Genomic DNA, 22,661 nt, shown 5'->3' with positions numbered 1-22,661 from the left:
TGCAAGAATACATGTGAAAATAAATTGCCATTCTGTTCTAATGCAGTGGTTTGGGATTCTAGAACTAGGGACATAATCTGAGAATTAGGGCCAGACCATTCAGGAAGCCCTTCTGCACAGGAAGAGTGGTAGAGATTTGGAACTTTCTTCTACAGATGCTGGATCAGTTGTTGATTTTAAATCTGAGATAGATAATTTTTTATTAATCAAATGTATTCAGGGATATAGGCCAATATGGAGTTAAGATTAGAGTGGTGCTCGAAAAGCATAGCAAGTCAGGCAGCATCCGAGGAGCAGGAAAATCGACGTTTCGAGCAGGAGCCATTCATCAGAATGAAGGGCTTCTGCCCGAAACGTTGATTTTCCTGTTCCTCGGATGCTGCTGACCTGCTGTGTTTTTCCAGCACCACTCTAATCTTGACTCTGATCTCCAGCATCTGCAGTCCTCACTTTCACCAATATGGAGTTAGACAACAGATAAGCTGTGCTAACTTTGAATGGGGGAACAGGCTCAAAGGGCTGAATGGCCTACTTCTCTTCCTATGTTTGGCTTTACAGCAGAAACTATTAAGGATCCTTTATCCCCCAATGTAGTGTCATTATTCCTAAAATGTTGTAGAAATAAACAAAGGGAATAAAAGACTATTTTTAAAAAAATCTACTCCACTATCTTTCAGTTCTTTTGTCAGTCATCAACCTGCTGGCAACCTCATAAAATGAAATGTAAAAACCAAAAGAGCAGCGGATGCTATAAATGGGGAACAAAAGCAGAAGTTGCTGGAAAAGATCAGCAGTTCTGGCAGGAGAGAAATCAGAGTTAATCTTTCGGGTCTGGTGACCATTCCTCAGGACTGAAATGAAAATGAAATAAAATTTCTCATGTTATAAACACAACCAGTGAGTCTCCTTTCAGCTGTTTTAAAACAAGTGCCAACCTGTGTGTACATTCAGGTTGTCAACTCTGGAAGAGGGTGTTCCTGGAGCTATGATCATATAACATTCTGACTATATAGCATCTGAATATGTGGTATCTAATATGAAAGTTAAAGGGACTGTCATGTGTCTTATTGGGTTTGCCTTCAATAGAATGCACCCATTTACTCCTTTTCATACGCATAATTTACACCTATTTATCACCCACTTATTATTATTAGCACTACCTTTGCCCTGTCAACATCTGTTTCACTTGCTCCTCCTCTACATAAAGCATAAAAACTATCATTTCAGTTCTAAAGAGGAGTCATATCGAAACATCAACTCTGTTTCCCTCTCCACGAGTGCAGACAAACCTTTCTCCAGCATCTTCTCTTTGTATTTCGGCTTTCCAGCATCTGCCATATTTTGCTTTTATTTGAGAGGAAAAAGAATGCTGCAGAGCAAGGTCAAAGAACAAGCAGGGTCAGCCTTAGTGAACCAGACCAGATTGTACAATTATTTACAACTGGTTGGCACAGTTGCTCAGTGGTTAGCACTGCTGCTTCACAGCGTCAGGGATCCAGATTCAATTCCAGCCTTGGGCAACTGCCTGTGTGGAGTTTGCGTGCTCTCCCTGTGTCTGTGTGAGTTTCCTCCGGGTGCTCCGGTTTTCTCCCAAATCCGAAGATGTGCAGGTTAGGTGAATTGGCCATGCTAAATTGCCCATAGTGTTCAGGCATGTCTAGGCTAGGTGCATTAGTCAGGGGAAATGTAGAGAGGTAGGGGAATGGCTTTGGGTGGGATACTCTGAGGGTCAGTTTGGACTTGTTGGCCTGTTTCCACACTGTAGGGAGTCTGTGATATTCCTAACAATCCCATAGTTGCTATTGGATTAAACTTTAATTGTTTCAGCTATGAATACAATTCAAATTTAAGGTGACTGGGGAGTGATACAAAAGAGTCGAGAGTGTGGTGTTGGAAAAACACAGCAGGTCAGGCAGCATCCAAGGAGCAGGAGAGTCAATGTTTTGGGCAAAAGCCTTTCATCAGGTCTTCATTCCTAGATTCTAATCTCCAGTATCTGCAGCCTTCAATGTCTCCTAAAGATATAAAAGAGTCCAGAGGGGCAATTCTTTCACACAAAGGCGGTGAGTGTCTCAAGTGGGCTGCCGGAGGTCGTGGTGGAGGCATGTAGACTTTCGCCATTTAAGAAACATTTAGACAGGGACATGGATGGGATAGATATGATGGAGTATGGACCAAATATAGGCAAATGGGACTAGTTTAATTGTGAAAACTGGGCAGCATCAACAGGTTGGGCCAAAGGACCTGTTTCCATGCTGGAGACCTCTATGACACTATGTCAAAGTTTATTTTCCAGTTTGTTACCAGACTATGAAATAAAGGAAAAAGAATTATAGTTTGAAGTTACGTTGTACACTATTAGTCGTAAGTATTATACATAAATATTTTAAGTAAAAGATTATAAAGTCATAGAGTTATATAGCACGGAAACAGACCCTTCAGTTCGACTTGTCCACGCCAACCAGATATCCTAACCTACTTTAGTCCCATTTGCCAGCATTTGGCCCATATCCCTTTAAACCCTTCCTATCCATATACACATCTAGGTGCCTTTTAAATATCATAATTGGACCAGTTTCCACCACTTCCTCTGGCAGCTTGTTCCATACACGCACCACCCTCTGTGTGAAAACGTTTTCTCTTAGGTTCTATTCAAATCTTTCCCCTCTCACCTTAAACCTATGCCCTCTAGTTCTGTACTCCCCATCCTGGGAAAAAGAACTTGTCTATTCACCATATCCATGCTCCTCATGATTTTATAAACCTCCTCATGATTTTATAAGGTCACCCCTCAGGCTCCAATTCTCCAGGGAAAGTAGCCCCAGCCTATTTAGTCTCTCCCTATAGCTCAAATCTTCCAACCCTGGCAGCATCCCTGTCAATCTTTTCTGAACCCTTTCAAGTTTCACAACATCCTTTCTATAGCAGGGAAACCAGAATTGCACGCAGTGTTCCAAAAGTGGCCTAACCAATGTTCTGCACAGCCGCAACATGCCATCCCAAGTCCCATACAGAACAACCTCGATTATCCGAATTTCGGATTTTCCGAGCAAGATTTCAAGGTCCCATAAAAATACTATCCATTATCCAAACTCTCAGTTATCCGAACAAAATACTCCCCGCCTGTCTTGTTCAGATAATCGAGGTTGTTCTGTACTCAGTGGACTGACCAGTAAAGGCAAGCATACCAAATGCCTTCTTCACAACCCTGTCTTACTGTAACTCCACTTTCAAAGCACTATGAACCTGCACTCCGAGTTCTCCTGCCCTGATTTCCTTCCATAATGTAGCACTTCACATTTATCTAAATTAAACTTCATTTGCCACTCCTCAGCCCATTGACCCATCTGATCAAGATCCCATTGTAATCTGAGGTAACCTTCTTCACTGTCCACTAACACCTCCAACTTTGGTGTCATCTGCAAACTTGCGAAGCATACCTCCAATGTTCGCATCCAAATCATTTTTATGAATAACAAAAAGCAGTGGACCAAGCACGGATCCTTGTGGCACACCTCTGGCCACAGGCCTCCAGTCTGAAAAGCAACCTTCCACCACCAGCCGCTGTCTACCTTTAAGCCAGTTCTGCATCCAAATAGCTAGTTCTTCCTCTATTCCATGTGATCTAACCTTGCTAGCCAGTCTACCATGAGGAACCTTGTCGAACGCTTTACTGGAGCCCATATAGATCACACCCATCGCTCTGCACTCACTAATCCTCTTCATTACTTCTTCAAAAAACGCAATCAGATTAGTGAGATACGATTTCCCGCACACAAAGCCATGTTGACTATCCTTAATCAGTCCTTGCCTTTCCAAATACATGCAAATCTTGTGTCTCAAAATTCCCTCCAACAACGAGCCCGCCACCAATGTCAGACTCACTGGTTTATAGCTCCTTGGCTTTTCCTTACTACCTTTCTTAAATAGTGGCACTGCATTAGCGGTAGGGGATGCCACTTCCACAAGGGGTCATTCTATGAGTTTCAGTGCCTTAAGAACAGGTTATTCCTTGAGCACAGATTCAATCCTTGATCTCTCTCACCCATACCCCTCTCCCTGTCTTTCTCTAGTACATGTCGAGGACAGTAGCTTTTATTTGTCATTTCTATCATATACAACTCATACAGTAAAAACGAGAGAGTGTTCCTCCAGTACCAAGAGTGCTACATGGACAGCATAAACTACACAATGTGCTGATCCCACCACTGCACGTCATCCCTATCTTGAATGCTATGGCCCTTTCTCATCTAATCTGCTGTCAAACACATCTGAGGAATCCCATTTTAAACTGATGTTGTCAGTTTGAAACCCTCAGTGAATGAAGAATGCTATTCCCATTCTAGAAACCCCTTTCAAACATGTACCAGGGCAGCTGCAACAATTGAGGTTTTATTCAGATAGGACAGTGTCAAGTTTAAATCTCCAACTGACCTGCTGCACAAAGTCACCTCCGATTCACTGGTCAGTTTCCCAAGTTTCATGTTGCCCCAGAAATATTTGTGATGTGGAGGTGCCGGTGTTGGACTGGGATGGACAAGGTCGGAAGTCAGACAGCATCAGGTTATAGTCTAACAGGCTTATTTGAAATCACGAGCACTACCCTTTTGTCAGGTGAAGTGAGGAGACCACCCAGGCACAGAATTTATAATCAGTGCAATCAAAAATCATACAAATGGTGTACTCAGTCTGAGTAAAGTCTGAATAGCAAGAAAAGGGATGACCTATAATCTGATTAATTGAGACACAGAGATAATTATAAAAAATTTAAAATAATGTGGTGCTGGAGACAAGCCAAATGATATCTGGATGTGTTTAGAGGGATATGGGCAAAGTGATGGCAAATGGGACCAGATTAATTTATAATATCTGGTCGGCATGGACGAGTTGGACTGAAGGGTCTGTTTCTGTGCTGTACATCTCTATGACTCTACGACTGGAATAACATGATGCGTATAAGAGTCACATGCCGAGGTTCCAACCAAAGTAGGAGAAAGTGAGGACTGCAGATGCTGGAGATCAGAGCTGAAAATGTGTTGCTGGAAAAGCGCAGCAGGTCGGGCAGCATCCAAGGAGCAGGAGAATCGACGTTTCGGGCATGAGCCCTTCTTCAGGAAATCCCGAAACGTCGATTCTCCTGCTCCTTGGATGCTACCTGACCTGCTGCGCTTTTCCAGCAACGCATTTTCAGTTCCAACAAGTAATCCAAAACTGTACAAACTAACTAAGGCAGAGAAATCATAACAACTTGTCAAGCCGATGGTGTCAAAATAGGACAGTAATGGAGATTTTACAGGTAGAAAACAAAGTGGTGGGGTCACGTAGGCGTGACATGAACCAAGATATTTGGATAGACTGTGAGCGATGTCAATCAGAGAGCCCACCCACTCTGCCAATTGTCTCCTCTTCCTCTTCCGGAGCTAGTTCACTTCCCATAGGGACTGAAAACCAAGTGAGGAGATGGCGAGTGAAGGAGCAGCTTTTATACAAATTGTACCCAAAGTATCCACACCAGTCTTCGGGCAGTCTGACTATCCCGTTGGCAATCAGGGCTAAGAGAGCGGTTTACTGGGTGTTCTGTGCTGAATTGTTTGACTGGAGCTGTGTGCTGGATAGAGAGTCTGGGAGTATTTCCCTTCTGAATTACAAGCTGAATTTTGTTGAAGGCTCATTCCTGAATATGAGAAGGTAAGGTGTAACTGTCCGGGAGGTGAAGAGTTTCTGAGGGGTTTAACTTATTTCCTATTGTTGTGTTCTGTGTGTGTGTGTGTGTGTTTGTTGGGAGCTGTGCACTGTGAATTGTCATTTCTATCTTGTGTGTTTGAATCTGGATGTTGCTTGTTTCTTCAAATCCTTCCAATCACCCTATCTCTCTAACCTCATCAACAAGTCAGTCAAAGAGTTGTATTTAGATAAAGCCTTTCACGACGACCTGCAAAAATATTTTGCAGGCAATGAAGGGCTTTTGAAATGGAGTCATTGTTTGGGCAACGTCACAGCTGGTGTGTGCACAGCATGTTCCCACAAACTGCAGTTTGATGACGATCAGATCATGTTTTTTTAATGCTGTTGATTAGAGATTAATGCAGGCCAGGACAATAGAGATACCCCTCAGCCATCACATTCTTCTCCAGAATAGTGCCATGGGATCTTTATATCCCCACTTCAGACAGAGAAGGAGGGGGTCAGATTTGAGATCACATCTGAAAGACATTGCAGCTCTGCCACACTCCTCTTATATTTGACTATTGGTTCGCTATTACCATTCCTGGCTCTTGTTGTCATTTCCTGATGTTGATCAGAGAGACCAATGGTGCCCTGCCGCAGCTCATCTGCTTGTAAAACCAACATCCATACTTTTGTAGGCTTTAGAGTCAATTATTCCAGTGCTCTCTTAGCTGCTTTCAAATAGTGCATTGTAAACCTGAGCTCATCAAACTTCTGCTCCCTTTTCTTCATTGATACTAAGACCTGTTCCCCAATCAGCCCTACGCTTAGTGACCTACCTTGGTTCCTAGTCAAGCAACACAGCAGTTTTAAATTTCTCCTCCTTGTTTTCAGATTCTTCCATGACCTTCTTCCTCCCAATCGCTTCATTTTCATTTCAATTCAGTTGCTGTACCTAGAGACACACTTATTGATATGTCTTTTCATGCCTTCTTTGAAGATTTTACCTGAGGGCATAACCCTTTCCCTAAAACCTTGGGGCTGTGGCTGATTTGGGGTGTACAGTCTGAGTGGGTGCAGTGTATCTAACTTCTCAGGATAAACTTGACGCCTTCAATCAACTACACTGAAGTAATATTTTCCTCAGCTTCTAGCAACATTGTGCTTTCTTCAAATATTTTCTAAATCAAGAAAAGAATTTTCAAAATCTCCACCGAATTAACATTTCTGCTCAGTTTTTAAAATATTAAGCATGTTTTCTTAGGATAAAACTGACCTTCACCAACTTAACACGAGCAGATAGTAAATTGTGAGTCTCTTTTGCTTGTGAGAGTTTTCTTACATAATTTTGAAAAATGAAAGGAGAAAATTCTAAACTCTGATTAAAACATTTGTATGATTTTTTTTCAGACTACCCTCTAGTGAACACAGTGTAAACATCACAGTACTTGGGAAGGTTGGGGCCTGAGTAGAGGAAAGAAAGTAGCCATGCAGTCTGCTACTGAACGTTATCTACTGCTGGGAAGGGAGGGTGTGTGAGGAAAGAGAAAGGAGTTATATGTGACACCCAATGTACCCCAAAACACGCACGAACACAAACACACACAATATTAACACGGTGGAACAGTCTCTAACTGAGGTGTCAGGCTCTTCAGGAAAGGAGGAGAGGGACTCAGAGGAAATAACGTTTTCTTTTCCTGTTTTACAGAAGGATATTACTGTACGACATCAGAGAATACAAAGAAGATAGACAGCGCAGCTGGATCCTGACCATCACCCAAGGAGCAACCGCACAACAACATGAATGAGAAACCAACTGAGTGTGAGGAACATGACCAGGTTTGCACACAGTCATCAGCAGCCATGAATCACCAACACACTCAAGGAGATGAGAAACCATTCAGGTGTGAGTTGTGCAAAAAGTCATTCTCGAAATCATGCAACCTCCACAGGCACCAACGCACACACACAGGAGAGAAACCGTTCATGTGTGAGGTGTGTGATAAAGCATTTGCAGACTTATCGACACTCCGTGCACACCAACCTATTCATACAGGGGGGAAGCCAGTCAAGTGTGAGGTGTGTGATAAATCCTTTTCACTTTTAAGGAGCCTCCTGGTTCATCAGAAGATCCATACAAGGGAGAAATCCTTCAAGTGTGAGGTTTGCGGTAAAGCTTTTGCAACATCTTCGAGCTTCCTGAAGCACCAGATGATTCACACCGGAGAGAAACCCTTCCAATGTGGTGTCTGTAAAAGGTCTTTCATCCAGTCCTCTGATCTCCTGAGGCATCAGAGGATTCACACAGGAGAGAAACCCTTTAAATGTGACCTCTGTGACCGAGTGTTCAGACAGTCATCGACCCTTGTGGATCACCGGCGTATTCACACGGGGGAGAAGCGGTTCCCATGTGAGGTGTGTGACAAGTCTTTCTCAAGGTCTTCATACCTCCTGCGACATCAGAGGATTCACACAGGGGAGTAATCCTTCAGCTCTTACAAAGAGACTCTCAACTAAATATCTGATCTTCCAAGACACCAGTGACTCCATATTGGTGAGAAACTTGGTCCATCAACACACTTGCACAAGGGAGAAACACTTCTGGTGTCGGTTCTGTAATGATTGTGTCAGACCTCCAGGAACATCAGCAAACCCGCAAGGGAGACAAAACATTCCAGTGTCCTCCTCCCCCTCCCTCACCAGACACCGATGTCTCCACATGGTCTTGGAGCACGGTCACCTGATTCTCTTACACTGCGTGCTGTCTGTGTTGTTTACCCTGCAGTGCTCAGACAGGGGAAACTGTCTGTCTCAAACCTCTCCCACCATCGGTCCAATCATTTCAAGAAGGTCAATTTAACATTTGACCAATGACCAAAGAAAGACATCAATATGTATAGAAGCTTCTGTATAAAACTCAGCATCCTTTCAGTGCTGACTCTCACTCTGACCAAAAAGACGATCAGACACTCAGCGGTTAGAATACAATCAACCAGCACACGGACCTGGGGGAGGAACCACTCCTGGGGTGGTTATGGAGGTACCTCGATTAAGCCCCCCAGTGTCCCTGGCCTATGAAGTGGCCAGGAATCCTGTTCCTCATCAGTGAGCTCAGCTGGGAAGTCAGAGGGAAGACGGGATGTGTCTCGGCTGAGACAGTCTCCATTATCTCACAACGTTCACTGTCTGGTTCTCCACCTGCTGAACGGCCACTCAGCCAGAGCACTCGAGGCCAATCAATGTCCACAGTCCGTCCTCCAGGAGGATTTAGATGGAACGTGAGAAGACAACAGCTTGCATTTACATAGCACCTTGATACAGTAAAATGTAGAGGTGTAATCAGATGAAAATTAACACAGAGACCGAGAAGGAGGGATGAACAAAAATGTGATCAAAGACGTGAGTTTAATAAGGATCCAAATGGCAAAGAAAGATAAAGATGCAGAGAGGTTTAAGAGGGAATTCTAAAGATTTCATAACACTGGAGGAGCATCTGTTCCAAGCAGTGTTAGTATGAGAGTGGTTGCCTATATGGAAAAGGGGAGGCAATGGGCTAGTGGTATTAACACTAGATTATTAATCCAGAGACTCAGGTAATTTTCTGCAGACCTGGGTTCGAATCCTGCCATGGCAGACAGTGGAACTTGAATTTGATGAATCCTGGAATGAAGAGACTAATGATATCCATGAATCCATTGCCGATTGTCGGAAAAACCCATCTGGGTCACTAATGTCCTTTAGGGAAGGAAACTGCCATCCTTACCTGGTGTGGCCTCCATGTGACTCCAGACCCACAGCAATGTGGTTGACTCTTAACTTAGGGATGGGCAATAAATGCTGGTATAGCAAGCGATGCTCTCATCCCATGAATGAATTAAAAAAAATGAACCCTTTAAGTGTAAGATTTGCATTCAGGTCTTTGTGGTTCTTAGAGCTTTCTGAGATGTCAGGAGAGTTACACAGGGTGTGTGTAGTGAGCAACTCAGTCTTCAGACCTCATACCACTTACTCTCTCGCACCGTTGCAGATTTGTCCTTTTCAATAATTCAATTCCCTCTTTGAACCTGCCTCCAACACCCTCTTGATAGTCTATTCCAGATCCCACTCCAGGTTTTCTGACTGTGGATCATGACCTCTGGTGATATTGGCTGAAAATGTGTTGCTGGAAAAGCGCAGCAGGTCAGGCAGCATCCAAGGAGCAGGAGAATCGACGTTTCGGGCATGAGCCCTTCTTCAGGACTCATGCCCGAAACGCGATTCTCCTGTTCCCTGGATGCTGCCTGACCTGCTGCGCTTTTCCAGCAACACATTTTCAGCTCTGATCTCCAGCATCTGCAGTCCTCACTTTCTCCTCTGGTGATATTGCCAGCTGAAATGTTGGCATTGTGATTCCATGCAGTGACATCTGCTATGGAGCTGGGACTGAATTCTAATAGCTGCGCGGCCCTTTAAATTATCAAAGCCTTCCACTTATTGATGTATCCTACACACTCAATAAGAACAGCCTAAATCGCATCTTCTGCTGAAAAACCTAGTAGCAAAGTCGGTGCTTTTGATTTAAAATCCCTATTGATTTATCATTTTTATCTCCCACATCTTTCCTCATGGTTTGCCAGTTACTGAAAATCTGTATTTTCTGGTTCTCAACCCTTTTACAAATGAGAACAATTTCTCCTTATATAATCTGTCCAGACCCCTCATCATTTTCAATAGGTCTATGGCATCTGAACTCCTTCTCCAACAAGAGCAGTCCAAATCTCTGCAGTAACTGAAGTATGTTCTCATGAATCTTCTCTGGCATCTTATCTAATATCCCCACAATCTTCCTAAAGAGTGGTCCCACAACTGAATGCAGTACTCCAGCTGAGACCAATTTTGTAGATATTTAGCATTACTTTTTTTCTTTTTGTTCTCTGTGTCTCACTGATAAACCTTGCAATGCCATTACCTTCTTTAACTGCCTTCCAAATCTGTGGAGATAAAGCAGAGTTAAGGTTTTGGGTCTTCAGAACTGAAGAAGGGTCATTGAACCCCTCAGTCTGTTTTCTCTCCACAGAAGGCAAACTTGCTGAGTTTACCCAGCAATTTCTTTTTGTTTATGATTTCCTGCATTAGCAGTTCTTTCATTTTGTTTTAGTTAGACACTATTTTTCCTTAACAAATCCGCGAAGCACTTCTGAATTTACCCACATTCTTCCATGTGACTAATAATTCTGTCCTGAATAACTGTTTCTGGACGCTACCCCACTACTGAGAGTAAATGGCTTGTCTGTAATTTCTGGGCCAAACTTTACAATTTAAGACATTTCAAAGGAACAATTATCAAGCAAACTTTGACATCAAGTCACTTGAGGAGATAGGATAAATAAGGAAAGGGATGATAGAATCATAAATGTTTAAAGGAATATCTTAAAAAAGGTAAGGGAGAGATGAGAAATATTGGGATTGTCACTGGGCAATGCTTACCTTCATATTGACAAATAAACTGGTTCATTCTTCCTTCAGTGTCTTGGTGAATATTGAGTTTGCGGAACAACGAAACCTGTACAGCTGGTTCTGCTATAATGTGTGTTTCTTAAACACGAATTGGATATAACCGGATTGAAGAATTTAGACCATTATTTGTAGAAGGTAAACTTCCCTTTCCTGTATTGGCTATAACATAATTCTGGCCCCATTGGTTTAAATGATGCTGCTAAGACAGGATTTTCTTACAACATGGGATTGCACAGGAACGGAACTGTCGCGTTCTGTCAGAACAGACTGTACTATAAAGAATGCAAAATGAGAACAAGCCACCAGAGGGCGATAACATACAATAGCACAGAGCTCAGGATCAAGGACCATGGCTACTTTGTAGTGGAGTAATTAAAATCAGGAACAATCAAGAAAATGTTGGAAGGACACAAGATCCCAGAGGGTTGTGATGCTGGAGGAGCTTGTGAAGATAGAGTGAGGCATTGAAAGGATGGAAAAGCATGTGTGAGAATTTTAAAAATCAATCTGGTACATAACAGACTGGAACGGCACGGTTCAAAGTTTGGGAGAACGGCATGGTGGCTCAGTGGTTAGAACTGCTGCCTCACAGCACCAGGGACCTGGGTTCGATGCCTGCCTATCTGTGTGGAGTTTGCACATTTTCCCAGTGTCTGCGTGGGTTTCCTCCGGGTTCTCCGGTTTCCTCCCACAAGCCAAAGATGAGCAGGTCAGGTGAATTGGCCATGTTAAATTACCCACGGTGTTAGGTGCGTTAGTCAGGGGTAAATATAGGGTAGGGGAATGGGTTTGGGTGGGTTAGACTTGTTAGGCCGAAGGGCCTGTTTCCACACTATAAGGAATCTAATAACAAAACCTCCAAAGTGCCAGAGGACAGGTGGTCAGTGACTCTGAAGGAAAATCCTGTACAGGTCAATGTGAAACTACAGCAAGATCTATTGACGTATTCTGGTTTTGTTGTGGTCTGATCTGGATTTGTAACGAAGGCACCACAAGAATGGTCATTCTGTTGCTCTGAAATCTACCAGATTTTTTCCACACTTAAACCAAGCCTCTGTGCATCATTCATTTGAGTGTTAGGTTCATCAGATAATTTGTCTTATTTTTGTTTTTAGACTGCCCCTGCACCACGCCAACCTCTATTCTTTCCTCATTTATGATTGCAGCAATTCAATATAAATAAAAACACATTATGTTTACTGTTGTTTTCCATGATACTACAGACGAAAGGGTTGTGGGATCTGTTATGGACCAGACCAAACCCCCTAAAAATACATTCAGAAGACACCTAGATCCTAACTTTTTTTTATTTTAAAGGCAAGTGTCAGACCTTGCAGTCCAGATGCAATTTGATTGATTAAACTGCCAGTTTGGAAGCAAGCACACTTTATTCATACCTATGCTTAAAATACAACTAAAAAAAAGGAATAATTTAACTCTATTGGAAAATGTGACCGAATAACAGATTATTTAACTGCTGAACAGTGACTGTTCCAATGTAGTAACAATCCACTCCCTTGACAAAAGCAAATTCAGAAAAATAGATTGTCTCACATGCAATTTTAACAATAGGGAGAGAACTCCAGCTTTTAGCTGTAACAGAGAGAGGAAAAACAGCTTCCACATTTAGCTTCAAGACCCCAGCATATGCTACTGAAAATTAAAACTAAAAATCCTGATTCTGTGGAAGTTTGATCCCACCCGTTCAGGCTACTTCTATTGTTCCAACTTAAAAAAAACCCAAGGCCTCACAAACTGTTCACTCTACTGTTTCTGAGTAGACTGTTTGGCATCTCTCTCTCTCAACTTTTCTTCATAAAAAAATTCAGAACGAAATACACCTCTTAAAGCCATAATATCATCACAGATCATATACAAGTGACCACTCAAATTTCTGTACATCAAAGGGGTGTAGCCAGAGACATCTTTTTGGACTCCAAAGTGAGAAAATATATCATCTTTGTAGAAATCCAGCCTTTATTGTGCCTTGGTGGACGAGGACAAATGTGGGGAAAGATTTTGTATCAGTGCTCAACGGGAATCCAGAGAAAAGGCTGCAAGAGGAGAGCCATAGGGAAGATGTACAGTTCCTAGACCCCAGACAGGATCCTACCAGGATCTTGGCCTCGGGCAAAGTAAACATTCAGGAAAAAGAGAAACACGGAAACTAAGAAAGAAAGACAGAGAAGTACACTCACAAATGGAGAAAGAGTGAGCGAAATTCCCGAGTGGTTATGAGTACAAACGTTTGAAATTAATGTGGACAGCTCAGCAGCAGGCACTGTAATTACTGTACTATGTATTCTGCAACAAGAATGTGTCAGACAGGGTACAGTCACAATAAACAAACGTGTTAATCAAAAGGCACTGGGCATTGAATGACATTAGTCAACAGCAAGGAATTCTTTCTGAATAATCATGCTTCATTTTGATTGGATCATAAAATTATACAGTACAATCTGGAGGCCGTTCGGCCCAACAAGTCCATATTCCAAAGCCACACAATCTACACAAGTCCTATCTTTCTGCACTTGGCCCATAGCCTTGAATATTATGACACTTAGAGTGCCCATTCAAACACTTTTTAAAGGTTGTAAAGTTTCCTGCTTCAAATACCCTCCCAGGCAGCGCATTCCAGACCTCTGAGTGAAGAAACCTTTCTTTAAATCCCTTCAAAACCTCCTGTCTTTCACATTAAAATCATGCCCCATTGTTATTGAATCTTCAGCTAAGGGGAACAATTGACAATCGCTTTCTATTCTCCCTGTCCATTCCCGTCAAAATCTTATACATTTTCCTCAGGTTCCCACCTCAACCTTTTCTGCTCCAAAGAAAACAACCAGAGCTCATCCAGCCTCTCTTCAGTGTTGAAGAGCACCATCCCAGATAACATCCTGCTGAGTCTCCTCTGCACCTCCTCCACTGCAATCATGTCCTTCCTTTAGTGTGGTGACCAGCACTGTACCTCTCCACTGACATTCTCATTCGTTTGGTTGAACTGGTCCTCACCCTCAATAATTTATCTTTTGAATCCTCCCACTTCCTCCAGACGAAAAGGGTAGCCATGGGCCCTAGCTATGCCTGTCTCTTTGCCGGTTATGTAGAACAGTCAGTCTTCTGCAGTTATACCGGCGCCATTCCCCAGCTCTTCCTCCACTGTATTGATGACTGCATTGGCGCCACCTCATGCTCCCGCGAGGAGGTTGAACAGTTCAACTTCACCAATACATTCCACCCCAACCTTAAGTTCACCTGGACCATCTCAGACATCTTCCTATCCTTCCTGGGCATCTCCATCTCCATCAACGGTGACCAACTCAACACAGGCACCTTCTACAAACCCACCAACTCCCACAGCCATTTGGACTACAACTCCCACCCTGCCTCCTGTAAAAACTCTATCCCTTATTCCCAATTCCTCTGCCAGTGCAGCATCTGCTCCCAGGAGGACCAGTTCCAGCACAGAACACACCAGATGGCCTCCTTCTTCAAAGACCACAATTTTCCCTCCCATGTGGTTGATGATGCCCTCCAGCACATCTCAACCACATGCTGCACCTCCGCCCTCAAACGCCACCCTTTCAAAGGTTCAAAGGCAACAAGGACAGAACCAACACTTACCCCCCTCCCCCCCCCCCCCTCCCCGGTCCTCACCTTCTAACCCACTAACCTCCAGATACATCGTATCATCCTCCGCCATTTCCACCACCACAGATGTATTGCCTTCCCTATCCCATCTGCTTTTCATAAAGACCATTCCTTCTGCAACTCTCTTGTCAGGTCCATGCCCCCCACAATCCACTCTCCCCTCCTGGTACTTTCCCCTGCCACCGCACGAATTGCAAAACCTGTGCTGACACCACCCCCCTCACCTCTGTCCAAGGCATAAAAGGAGCCTTCCACAGTAAGGCTTTCGACAAGGTTCCCCATGGGAGACTGGTTAGCAAGGTTAAACCTCATGGAATACAGGGAGAACTAGCCATTTGGATACAGAACTAGCTGAAAGATAGAAGACAGAGGGTGGTGGTGGAGGGTTGTTTTTCAGACTGGAGGCCTGTGACCAGTGGAGTGCCACAAGGATTGGTGCTGGGTCTACTACTTTTCGTCATTTATATATATGATTTGTATGTGAGCTTAAGAGGTATGGTTAGTAAGTTTGCAGATGACACCAAAATTGGAGGTGTAGTGGACAGCGAAGAAGGTTACCTCAGATTACAACAGGATCTTGATCAGATGGGCCAATGGGCTGAGGAGTGGCAGATGGAGTTTAATTTAGATAAATGCGAGGTGCTGCATTTTGGGAAAGCAAATCTTAGCAGGACTTATACACTTAATGGTAAGGTCCTAGGGAGTGTTGCTGAACAAAGAGACCTTGGAGTGCAGGTTCATAGCTCCTTGAAAGTGGAGTCGCAGATGGATAGGATAGTGAAGAAGGCGTTTGGTATGCTTTCCTTTATTGGTCAGAATATTGAACACAGGAGTTGGGAGGTCATGTTGCAGCTGTGCAGGTCATTGGTGAGGCCACTTTTGGAATATTGCGTGCAATTCTGGTTTCGTTCCTATTGGAAGGATGCTGTGAAACTTGAAAGGGTTCAGAAAAGATTTACAAGGATGTTGCCAGGGTTGGAGGATTTGAGCTATAGGGAGAGGCTGAACAGGCTGGGGGTGTTTTCCTTGAAGCGTCAGAGGCTGAGGGGTGACCTTATAGAGGTTTATAAAATCATGAGGGGCATGGATAGAGTGGATAGACAAGGTCTTTCTTCTGGGGTGAGGGAGTGCAGAACTAGAGGGCATAGGTTTAGGGTGAGAGGGGAAAGATATAACAGAGACCTAAGGGGCAACATTTTCATGCAGAAGGTGGTGTGTTTGTGCAATGGGCTGTCAGAGGAAGTGATGGAGGCTAGTACAATTGCAACATTTAATAGGCATCTGGAAGGGTTTGGAGGGATATGGGCCGGGTGCTGGCAGGTGAGACTAGATTGGGGTGGGATATCTGGTCAACATGGACGAGTTGGACTGAAGGGTCTGTTTTCGTGCTGTAGATTTCTATGACTCCATGACACATCCATCAGAGTTTTAATTGCACTTCCACACATGTAATTTACTGTATCCGTTGCTTCTGATGCGGCCTCCTCTCTATTGGGGAGACAGGATGCCTACTTGCAGAGCGTTTCAGTGAGCATCTCTGGGACACCTGCACCAACCAACCCCACTGCCCCATGGCCGAACACTTAGAGTCATAGAGTCATAGAGATGTACAGCATGGAAACAGACCCTTCAGTCCAACCTGTCCATGCCGACCAGATATCCCAACCCAATCTAGTCCCACCTGCCAGCACCCGGCCCATATCTCTCCAAACCCTTCCTATTCATATACCCAACCAAATGCATCTTAAATGTTGCAATTGTACCAGCCTCCACCACTTCCTCTGGCAACTCATTCCATACATGTACCACCCTCTGCGTGAAAAAGTTGTCCCTTAGGTCTCTTTTATATCTTTCCCCTCTCACCCTAAACTATACCCCTAGTTCTGGACTCTCCAACCCCAGGGAAAAGACTTTGTCTATTTATCCTATCCATGCCCCTCATAATTTTGTAAACCTCTATAAGGTCACCCCTCAGCCTCCGACGCTCCAGGGAAAACAGCCCCAGCCTGTTCAGCCTCTCCCTAAAGCTCAGATCTTCCAACCCTGGCACCATCCTCGTAAATCTTTTCTGAACCCTTTCACGTTTCACAACACCTTTCCGATAGGAAGGAGACCAGAATTGCATGCAATATTCCAACAGTGGCCTAACCAATGTCCTGTACAGCCACAACATGACCTCCCAACTCCTGTACTCAATACTCTGACCAATAAAGGAAAGCATACCAAACGCCTTCTTCACTATCCTATTTACCTGCAATTCCACTTTCAAGGAGCTATGAACCTGCACTCCAAGGTCTCTTTGTTCAGCAACACTCCCGAGGACCTTACCATTAAGTGTATATGTCCCCTCCCTCTCCGCCAAGGACATGCAGGTCCTGGGCCTCCTCCACACTAACCACCCCACACTTGGAGGATGAACGCCTCATCTTCTGCCGTGGGACCCTCCAACCACAAAGCATCAATGTGGATTTCACCAGTTTCCTTATTCCCCTTCCCCCACCTTATCCCAGTCCCAACCTTCCAACTCAGCACCGCCCTCATGAGCTGTTCTACCTGTCCGCTCCACCCTCCTCTTCATTACGCTACCTTCCCCCCCCCTCAGCCCACCCCATCCCATTTATCTCTCCATCCCCTCGGCTCACAAGCCTCATTCCTAATGAAGGGCTTTTACCCAAGATGTCGATTCTCCTGCTCCTTGAATGCTGCCTGACCTGTTGTGCTTTTCCAGCAACACACCCTTGACCCTGACCAGTACTGTAGCTGAGGCCTAACCAAAGGCTTATACAGCTCCAATGTAACTTATTGCTCTTATAATCTATGCCTTGACTGATAAAGACAAGTGTCCCATTTGCCTTCTTAACTACCCTACTAATCTGCCATGCCATATTTTGGGATTTGTGGACAATTACCCAAAGATCCTTCTGAGCTTCCAAATGCCAGTCATTGTCTACTTCCTTATCTCGTTACTTTTTGCAAAGTGCATGGCCTCACATTTATTAGGGTTCAATTCTATCTGCCACTGATCTGCCCATCTGACAAATCTCCTGATACCTAAGACCTTCTTCCTCACTATCAACACCTGGCCAATCATTCATGTCATCTGCAAACTTACTTATCATCATCCCCCATCCCACCAACTGTCATCTACGTTATATATACGACAAATAATAAGGCATCCAGCACTGATCTCTGTGGTACACCTCTGGACACTGGCCTCCAGTCACACAAACAGCCTGCGACCATCACCTTCTGTCTTCTGTGACTAAGTCAGTGTTGAATCCACTTGCCATGTTACCCTGGATCCAGTGTGCTTTTACCTTCTTTATCAGGTCTCCCCTATGGGATGTTGTGAAAGGCTTTGCTGAAATCCAATCAAAACTACATCAACTGCACTCTCCTCATCTACAGACTTGGTCATTTTTTGAAAATTCAGCCAGATTTGTGAGGCATGGTGTCCCTCAGACAAAACCATGCTGACTATCTTTGGCAAAAGTGAGGACTGCAGATGCTGGAAACCAGAGTCTAGATGAGAGTGGTGCTGGAAAAGCTCAGCAGGTCTGGCAGACTATCTATTTGTCAGCTTTAAAAATCACACAACACCAGGTTTTACTCCAGGTTATAGGTTTATTTGGAAGCACTAGCTTTCGGAGTGCGGCTCCTTCATCTGGTGGTTGTGGAGTATAAGATCTTAAGACATAGAATTTATAGCAAACGTTTACAGTGTGATATAACTGAAATTATACATTGAAATAGACCTGGATTGTTTGTTAAGTCTCACACCTTTTAGAATGGGCATGTTGGTTTCAGTTCTTTCATATGTAAATTCCAGAACTTTCTTAAAAGTATATTCTCAAGTGAACTTTAACAATAGGTGCCATGTTGGCCCAGATAATGTATTGATGGTGTGAAGTGCCCTGTGTGAGGCTGTCTGTGCCCCAATGTTCACACTGCTTCTATTTCTAAAGAGGGGATTTACAGAATCTTACATGGATTCATGCAGTTTTTGAGCAAAATAAAATGTAATTCTGCAAGTACCAATTCACCCCACAAACTTAAATGTGTGTGTGTGCATGTGGGTGTGTTGGGGTGTGTGTGGGGAGGGGTTATGAATGTCTATGAGAGAGTACACATATGTGTATGTGTGTGAGTGTGAAGTGATATAAGTCTGTGAGAGGGTGCATGGGTGTGAGTGTGGGAGTGTTTGTGTGAGCGTATGAGAGAGAGCTTGCGCATGTGAGAGGGTCTGCGTGAGTATATGGGTCTGTAGGAGTGTGTGTGTATCTGTGTGTGTGTGTATACGTGTGTGGTACAGTGAGGTCACCTGTAGTGTTGCATGAACCCAAGGTCCTGGTTGAGGCCATCCCCATGGGTACCAAATTTGGTTATCAGCCTCTGCTCGGCCACTCTGCGTTGTTGCCTGTCCCAAAGTCCATCTTGGAGGATGGTCACCTAAAGGTCCGAGGTCGAATGTCCTGGACCACTGAAATGTTCTCTGACTGGGAGGGAACACTCCTGTCTGTGGATTGTTGTGCAGTGTCCATTCATCCGTTGCCGTAACCTCTGCTCAGTCTCACCAATGTACCATGCCTCAGGGCATCCTTGCCTGCAGCATATGAGATAGACAACATTGGCAAGTCACATGAGTATCTGCCGCGTACATGGAGCAAGGTGTCCCCACGTGTAATGGTGGCATTCATGTCCACACTCTGACACGTCTTGTAGCGTCTACCATGATAAGCTTGTATGGAGTTGTCCTGAAAGCCAGGCAGTTTGCTGCAAACATTGACCTGTTTGAGAGTTCGGTACCCGTGGGGATGGCCTCAACCGGGACCTTGGGTTCATGTCACACTCCAGGTGACCCCACTGTACTAAAGACACACACGCACTCACGCAGACCCTCTCTCATACATAAGGTCTCTCTCATACACTCACACATACACTCCCACACTCACACCCAAGCATCCTCTCACAGACTTATACCCCTTTACACTGACACTCACACAGATACACACACTCTCTCACAGACACTCACAACTCCACCCCAACACACACCCACATGCATACACACATATATAAGTTTGTGGGGTGAATTTGTACTTGCAGAATTACATTTTATTTTGCTCAAAAACCACATGAAACCTTTAAGAAAGTTCTGGAATTTATATATAAAAAAACTGAAACCAACATACCCATTCTAGAGATGAGAGACTTAACAAACAATTAATGCCTTTTTTATTGTATAATTTCAGTAACATCACTCTGTAAACTTTTGCTGTAAATTCTGTGTCGGACGATCTTATACTCCAGAACCATCTGAAGGAGCAGCGTTTCGAAAGTTAGTGCTTCCAAATAAACCTGTTGGACTATAACCTGGTGTTGTGTGATTTTTAACCTTGTACAACCCAGTCCAACACCGGCATCTCCAAATCATATTTTTCAGGGGGATTCATGCCAAACAAATCTCTTTTGCATTTTAAAGGAGGTGACCAAGTGTGTTTAAATGCAGTTTAACAAATTAACGTAAGTCAATCAATGTTGGATTATATTAACACCCAAGCCAGAAACAGCCTATTCTCTATTGGTTTATGGGATGTGAGTGTTCTGGCCAGTTTATTGCCTATCCCTAATTGTCCTTGAACTGAATGGTTTTCCGAGGGCAGTTTAGAGTCAACCACATTGCTGTGGGTCTGGAGTCATGTGTAGGCCTGACCAGGTAAGTGCGGCAGATCTTCCTTCTCCAAAGGGCATTAGTGAATCAGATGTGTATTTACATTTACATGGTTACCATGAGAATAGTTTTTATTGGTATTCCAGGTTTATGAATTGAATTCAAATTTTGCTGTGTTGCTATTCAAACCCATGTCTGAGAACATTATAACTCTCGTGACAATAAGCTACATCACCACTTCCCCATCTGTCAAGTGCAGGTAAATCAACAAGTGAATGATTAATGCCTGCTTAATAATCATCAAAAAATTCAGACTGTAAGGACACCAACAAGCTTTTCAACTTATGATTACATCCAACAGCACAATGAGATCACCTGTCATCCTTCTAAATTCCTACAAATAGAGTCCCAACTTGCCTTAAATGTGAAATGTTTACGTATTATTAACTGACAAAATTTAAAGAGGCAATGCCTATTAATTTCCTCAGATTAGTTCGTGTTCCACCATCATAACTCCAATACAGAGCATATCAGTTTTCAGTATGAAATATGAACAGGAATAGGCTATTCAGCCCAGCAAGGCTGCTCCACCAACACAATAGGTTCATGGCTGATGTAACATTCTTCATGTCCACTTTCTCGCCCTTTCCCTGTAAACCTTAATTCCCCGACTGATCAAGAATCTACCCATCTCAGCCTTAAATATACACAAGGACTCTGCTCACACAGCTCTCTGGAGCAAGGAGTTCCAAAGACTCTCAACTCTCTGAGAGAAGAAATTCCGCTCCCCCACCCCCCCCTCATCTCAGTCGAAATTGGTTCCTCTCTAATCTGAGGTTATGCCCTCTGGTCCGAGACTGAGGGGAAACATCTCACCATTTATCCAAACAACCTCTTAAAAATCAATGTTTCGATGAGATCACCTTTCATCCTTCTAAATTCCTACAAATAGAGACCCAACCTGTTAGTCTTTGAAAGACAATTCTTTCATACTGGTGGGTGGGGGGAGGGGGGGGGGAGATCTTCCAGAAGTCTGGTCAAAATTTCATAAGCCAATTACTGATATATGAAGAATTTTGATGTTAAGTTTGGTCAAAGAGGAGGTTTTACAGAACGACATAGAAGTGAGGAGAAACAGAGAGATGGAGATTTGGAAATGTTTAAGGAATCCCAGAGTTTCAAACTCAGGCAGTTAAAGGTTCAGCTACTAAAAGAAGCAATGAAATTTGGAAATGCTCAATAGGCCAAAATTAGAGGAGTACAGAGATCTGTCAGGGCTGTCAGTGCTTTTGGGAGATTGCAGAGGTAAAAAGGGCTGAGGTCATAGACGAATTTGTGAATGAGGATGAGATTTTGTTTGATGCCTTGCTGGACTAGGAGCCAATGTACACCAGTGAGTGTTGGGGTGACGGATAAGCTGTTTACCCCTTTGATTCTCTCTGTTGTTATCATTTGTGCCAAAATTATCACATTTTCCATGTTTATTTGACTTGATGTAATCTTTTGTCAATCAGTGAGATTAATGCAAAGGTTTCTTTTTTGACGTAAGTACATTAGAGAAATTGTTGTGAATATATATTAATAATTAAGGACCATGAGAAACTGGAATATGGAACTACTGGACACTCTGGAATAAACTAGGAGGGTTTGAAGGAATGTGTTATTTCTTGGAACTGTTCAGCAGTAAAATGAGCTGTGACTCACCTGTTAGTTACTGAACCATCTAGTTATTTTGGAAAGTAAACAAGCTACGCTTTTAAAAGAGGTAAGAGCTGAAGTTTATGATTTTAATCGCTGAACAAGTTTGATTGGAAGAGATGGGGGCCTATGTATTGAAGGTTGCTTAGCAACAGTCTTCTAGTTTGTTCCTGGTTTTTTAGGACCTGGATGTTTCATGAGAAGAATAAAAGACCTCCAAAGTATACACTGGGCAAGGGCTCTCTTCTGAAAATATAAGAAGAAACCCTATCTAAGATTACAAAGAGATCTTGATCAATTAATTAAATGGGCTGAGGAGTAGCAGTTGGAGTTTAATTTAGATAAATGAGAGGTATTACATTTTGGTAAAACAACAACATACAATTAAAAGTAGATCTTGGGTAGGACTGTATAATTCTTTGAAGATTGCTCACATGTGGACAGGGTGGTTAAGGAGGTGTTTAGCACATTTGCTTTTATTGCT

The 22,661-nt window shown here is 43.5% G+C and overlaps 1 long non-coding RNA gene across 1 annotated transcript; it reads left to right on the top strand.

Moving 5' to 3' along the window:
• Positions 1-5,429: 5,429 nt before the first annotated feature.
• Positions 5,430-9,517, top strand: LOC122549525 (uncharacterized). The gene is made up of 2 exons (XR_015757056.1): positions 5,430-5,688; positions 7,376-9,517. It is a non-coding gene; the product is annotated as an uncharacterized LOC122549525 (long non-coding RNA).
• Positions 9,518-22,661: the final 13,144 nt, after the last annotated feature.

Source organism: Chiloscyllium plagiosum, unplaced genomic scaffold (genome assembly GCF_037043375.1).
Source record: "Chiloscyllium plagiosum isolate Xiang-an unplaced genomic scaffold, Cpla_swu_hap1 HiC_scaffold_4, whole genome shotgun sequence".
In the NCBI taxonomy this organism is placed as follows: domain Eukaryota; kingdom Metazoa; phylum Chordata; class Chondrichthyes; order Orectolobiformes; family Hemiscylliidae; genus Chiloscyllium; species Chiloscyllium plagiosum.
Note: the sequence above shows the minus strand (reverse complement) of the source record. Positions and strands in the feature narration are given on the sequence as shown.